Raw genomic sequence first — 6,567 nt, 5'->3', positions numbered from 1 at the left:
TTCTTTGGTGATGAAGGCTGGAATCTGCATGCCAACACTGCAACTGGTCAACTACTGAGTGGTGACAGGTGGACTTTTCAGATGAGTCACATTTTATATTCAGTTAGACAGATGGATGCCAGCATGTATGCCCTGAAACATTTCAAAGCAAACACTCTGCAACCAAGAGGATGTGTTACAGTCTGGGGAATGTTATGAGCCATTCCCTGGGTGATCTCATAATTTTGGAAGGCACAATGAATCAACACAAATATTCATCTATTCTTGGGGACCAAGTTAACCCTTACATGCAGTTTTCTTTTCCTCAGCATGATGGCATTGACCACAATGACAGTGCAACATGTCACACAGCTCACAGTGCACGTGCAGGTTTGATAAGTACTAGATGAGTTACCACGCTCCCCTAGCCACCAAACTCTCTCAATTTAAATGTGATCAAGAAGCTGTGGGACTACCTCAAGAGCTGTTCACGACATGGATCCTCAAATTGAGAAACCTAGTGCAGCTAGCCATGGCATCCCTGTCAGTACCTTCCAGAAAAACAACTACTTTGAGATAATCCATTGCTGCTCCTCCTATGCTGCTCAGCTGCTGTTACTCTCTGATACTTCACAGAAAACATTTTAAGTCCACACAGACCACTATTAGCTGTCTATATACTGGCAAATTCATGATCTATGTGTTACAACTGTATCTGAATTGATAAAATTCTACTCACCAAGCTGTAGCACGAGAACACGAGTATGAAGGTTAAGGACATTTCCAGGCTTTTGGAGTCAGTTGCTCCTTCTTCTTGCAGAGGGGTTGAAGAGGAAGGAAGAGGGATTAAGAAGAAGGACTGAGGTTTAGAAAATGGTGAAAGTTTGGAAAAATCATCCAGAAATCCAGGTCAGGAGATTATGATTATTCTGGTGTCGGAACGTGCGAAAGTTGAATGCGTGTCAGAGGGTATGGACCTGGATACCCGCTAGGGGTCCCTGTGCTCCAGCGTGTGCCTGTGCCATGAGCCTTGCCATGTGAGTGCTCCACTCTCCATACCATGTGAAGTCTATGGCCAATCGCGTTTCCCATGGTCACATATTTAGGTGGCCACACATTGCTACCTCAGCAGTCTGGCACTCACTGTAGTTACTTTGTGCATCTCGGCTGTACTGTGTTCCAGTTCCGTATGTTGAGATACATACTGTCATTGTTTGTAGTGTTCCTGTATTGTTCTCTTGACATGTTTATCACTTCAGTTTGCGACAAAGCAAGCTGGGAATATTTTTACTTACACTCTTGTTTTGCCATCTGCCTCCTTAAATTCTTTTTACTTTCAGTTTTTGATTAATTACCATTAACATATATGAGTATAATCTGCATTTCCATAGAAGAGAAAGGTTGGCCCTCAGTATTAAGAAATATAGCACCAGATCTAATTTTGTGCTTAGTTTTGTGTATGTAATAAATTACCTAATTCATTTTGACCATTCCTAGCTAATACTTTTGTTATAGCGTAAAATTAGTAATTTTTTCATGACTTAAATGCTATTGTTAACTTAAGTATTGTTTGTATAACTATATCTATTAATTTCATCATTTAAAGAAATAATTCAGACTAACCCTTGTAGTAGAAGAAACGGTTAAAAAGAGGGAAGTTTTTGAGGTATTCAGTTAATTGAATGAGTTATGTTTTAATTGTAACTTCTGTAACTTAAACATTGAACAGTGTATAGTTTCAGTACTAATATTGTGAGGATATATAAAGGCCCGATTTTGGGTCCTGAGACAGTAAGTCCATGGCCAGTTTTGAGATGAGAAACCTGTATTGGTTAGATCAACAAAAATGCATCAACTTAACCGTGAAATAAGCAGAAAACAAATAGGTAATGTGTTAAAACAATGACAGTGTCTGTTCAGTCTATTTGAGATATAATGGACTGTGTGGTTAGGTATTTACTGCTCATAGATGTTCAACAGCAAACTATTGTAGCAATATACTGATGCTTGCCTGCAAACTACTAATGAGGCTTATCAAAAGTTAACCAATAGTGAACTGACGCTATACCTGTGTAATATTGTGGGGTTGCGAACAGTGAAAATAAAGAACTGTGAGAAGCAGCTGTGCAACTGTCGGCTTCATCATATACAGTAGTCAGTGTTGAACTTCCACCCCCCCCCCCCCCCATTTTTCAGTCAGTATAACAATGCAGTACTCCAACACCAATGACTATTAATGAAGAAATAAAGCAGGGAATGTCAAGCTCTTGCTTGCTTGCCTCGTGTTGTGTCCTGGTTGATTGTAGCGTCTGTTGTCCCCTACTTGTTCATCTGTCCTGTCTGTTCGTTGTTGGTGATACTTCCAGCAGGGTCCCCCCTGGCGGCTTTGGATCTCCATTCTCTTCCATTCACCACTTGTTCACGGCTATAACATTGGTGATGATGTAAAAGGTTTGGTAGCTTGGAAGCTAAGTTGGTCTGTCTCCTGGAGGAACATCAGAAGCTCATGGAGCAGCAGCAGTGCCAGTTAGATGTCTTATAGCAATCCCTGCAGTTGCTGATGGTCAAAGTCATGGCACAGGGTGTCCTACCACGGCAGCTCACAAGTGTCCCAGTTTCTGATGCTCCCTCACGTCTGCCGTTGTTTCCACCCTTTAACAATGGTAAGGAAGACTGGGAAGCATACTTCTGTCATCTGAAACAATATTTCACAGTGTTTCAGATCACTGATGACTCGTTACAGAGGTCGTTATTCTTGTCCTGGGCATCACTGGACATGATCTTTCTGCTCTGCAAGTTGCCACCATTGTCAGACCCTATGGATCTCTCATTTAATGAGATATGTGTACTGCTGACTAACTACTATTCCCAGCGATACCATGTCTTGGCATCTTGGCTTGAGTTCCACCAGTACCGTAAACAGCCTGGTCTGTCATACCATTCTTGGGTCACGGACTTGCTAGGTCTCAGCCACAAATGTGACTTCACTTACACCAGTCAGCATTACAAGGCATTTTATGTAGACTCCTTGATTTGTGATGTTGTCGTTCAACTGGCACTCGACGCAGAGGTCCACACAGCTGCTTTGAAATTCAATAACCCCTCACTGGAAGACATTCTGCACGTAGCCCACTCCTTTGAAATCACACAAGCAGAGAACAAACTTCTCATGGTGGGGCCACAGGTGGCAGCATTATAGTCCTCCCTGCAGGCACCTCCCTTGCGCTGTCAGTGTGGTATGGCCCACAGAGAGCAACATTGTCAAGACTCCTCCTTTTCTGATGTTTCTATGGCTTTGGAGTCTTCGGGTGTCCATCGTCTGTGGTCAGGTGGGTCACTTCTATCTTGCCTGCAGTGCTTTTCCAACTACTCTCACACAGGCAGTCCCCATCGCTGGACAACATGCACGCTCTGTCATAGAGACGGCCATCTCTGATCTGTCTGTCGCAGCCACTCAACTTGCTCTCGCTCCTCACACATGGGGCATCAGGATAACATGCACATGCTGTAATCAGTCACCCTCTGGATGCCCCAATGATGCGGAAGTTGTTCCTCATGCTATGCATTTTTAACATAGACATTCATTTCCAGGTTGATATGGGGGTTACTGTCTCCTTGATAAACTTTATTTATTTTATTTACACATCAAGTTCCATAGGACCAAATTGAAGAGAAAATCTCCAAGGTCATGGAGTGGGTCAGTACATGAAATTACAACCTAAAAGTAATAACAGATAAAAATAAAATGTTTATGAACGCAAATAAAGTGAAGCCATAAGTTTAAGTAAACACTATCAACAATATAACATAACAATGAGCTTAATTTTTCAAGGAACTCCTCAACAGAATAGAAGGAGTGAGAGCATGGATTACTACTAAGATTTTTGAATTCTTGTGGTAACTTATTGAAAATGGATGTAGCAGTATACTGCACACCTGTCTGTACATGAGTTACGGAAGTCTGAACCAAATGAAGGTTGGATTTCTGCCAATTATTAACTGAGTGGATGCTGCTTATACTTGGGAATAAGCTGATATTGTTAACAAGAAATGACAGTAAAGAATGTATATATTGAGAGGCCAATGTCAAAATACCCAGAGTAGTCAACAGCGGTCATCAAGAGGTTCGCAAACTTACACTACTTATTGTCCAAACTGCCTGTTTCTGAGCCAAAAATATCCTTTTAGAATGGTAAGAGTTACCCCAAAATATAATACCATATGTCATAAGCAAATGAAAATAAGCAAAGAAGATTAATTTTTGTGTCGAAGGATCACTTACTTAAGATAGCGTTTGAATAGTAAAAATGGCAGCATTAAGTCTTTGAAAAGATCCTGAGCATGGGCTTTCCACGACAGTTTACTATCAACCTGAACACCCAGAAATTTGAACTGTTCAGTTCCACTAATCATATGCTCATTCTGTGAAATTAAAATACTAGAGGACATATCATTTATATAAATAATGAACAGGAGTGGCTCCAACACTGATCCCTGGGGCACCCCCCATTTGACCATACCCCACTCAGACCCCACAAATGACATTTTGCTGTCAATTAAAGTAAGAGGTGAACCAATTGTCAGCTACTCACTATATTCCATAATGGTCCAACTTCTGGAGCAATATTTTGTGATCAACACTATCAAATGCCTTAGTTAAACTAAAAAAAAAAAATTGCCTAGTGTCTGAAACTTGTTTAACCCATCCAGTACCTCACAGAGAAAAGAGAGTATAACATTTTCAGTTGTTAAATGACTTATAAAACCGAACTGTACATTTGATAGCAAATTATGTGATACAAAATGATAAATCACCCTTACACACACAGCTTTTTCAATAACTTTAGCAAACACTGGTGACATAGAAATAGGTCCAAAATTGTCTACATTACCCCTTTCTCCCTTTTTATAAAGCGGCTTTACTACTGAGTATTTTAATGTTCAGGAAACTGACTATTCATAAAGTAAAAATTACAAGTATGACTAAGTACAGGGCTAACAAGTGCAGCATAGTACTTTAATATTCTGCTAGGCACTCCATCATATCCATGAGAGTCCTTAGTCTTCAGAGATGTAATTATTGACTCAATCTCCCCCTTGTCTGTATCACAGAGAAGTATTTCAGACATCAACTCTGAAAGGCATTTGCCAAGAGAGTTACATGATTCCCTGTAGAAACGAAATTTTTCTTTAATTCGCCAGCAGTGCTCAGAAAATACTGTTTGTAATGGGCAACTGTAGCTCAATTACGACTACTTCTAACATTTTGATATTCCCGCTTTGTTGTTCTACATGATATCCTTATCCCATTAGTCAGCCACCCAGGCTGCTTTCTACTGCTAGTTCACTGTTTAGAACATTTTAATGGAAAGCAACTCTCAAAGAGCATGAGAAATGTGTTAAGGAATGCATTGTATTTTTCATCTGTGTTATAGGCACTATAAATATCCCTCCAATCTTGTTCCTTGACGAGGCTTAATAAAACTCTCTATTGACATTGGATTAATTTTCCTACATAGTCTGTGATTATATGTGACATTTGTTTGAGTATAAAAGTCTTATAGTGTTAAAATTTGTGCATCATGTTCTGAAAGGCCATTCACTCTTTGACTAACAGAATGCCCATCTGGTAATAAAAAATAAATAAAAATATTGTCCATAGCAATATTACTGTTCCCCTGCATCACAGTTAGGAAAAACACAGCCTGCATCAGATCATATGAATTTAGGAGATCTACCAAAATCCTTTTTCTTGCACAATCATATACAAAATTTATATTGAAGTCACCACATATAACTAATTTCTGGTACTTCCTATAAAGTGAGACAAGAACCCTCTCTAGCTTGATCAGAAATGCTCTGAAGTCACAGTAGGGGACCTAGCCTATAAAACAACAAAAATTGGAAGTTTAGTTTCACTAAATTCAACTATCTCTCCACAATATTGAAATATCTGTTGAGTGCAGTGCCATGATATGTGTATGGACTCAAATGGAATACTGTTTTTAATGTACACAGCCCCTCCCCCACTCCGCAAGCAACTCCTTGAGAAACAACCAGCTAATCTGTATCCTGGTAAAGGAAGCCTCTGATTTGTCAAATTATTTAAGTGGTGCTCTTATATACCAATAATTTTGGAGTCAATATCTATAATCAATTCACTAACTTTATTTCTAATACCTCTTATATTTTGATGCAACATGCTAATTGCTTCTCTACTTGGAAACATGACATCCTCTGAAGGTGATTCCTTAGTTAGAGGGACTTCCTCTAAGCAGGTACACCTATCAGCTGACATCAACTTTTAAAATAATAATAATAATAATAATAATAATAATAATAATAATAAAAATGCAGCTCTAACACCAACTACTACAGGAGTTTTTCCATGAGTGATCCCACCACTATCCAAAAGACTGTCACCTATAAGCTTTGCCAGCTTCCCTTCTCACACCTATTGAGGTGCAGGCCATGCCTAGTGAAACCTGATCTACTGATAGACTCAACTGGCACCACTGCACTGTGATCCATGCCATCTGCTATGAGGTCCTCTCCAGCCCCATGTTAACACACCTTACAGCCGCATTA

This window comes from Schistocerca gregaria, chromosome 1 (assembly GCF_023897955.1).
Source record: "Schistocerca gregaria isolate iqSchGreg1 chromosome 1, iqSchGreg1.2, whole genome shotgun sequence".
NCBI lineage: Eukaryota > Metazoa > Arthropoda > Insecta > Orthoptera > Acrididae > Schistocerca > Schistocerca gregaria.
This window is presented reverse-complemented; position numbering follows the sequence as displayed.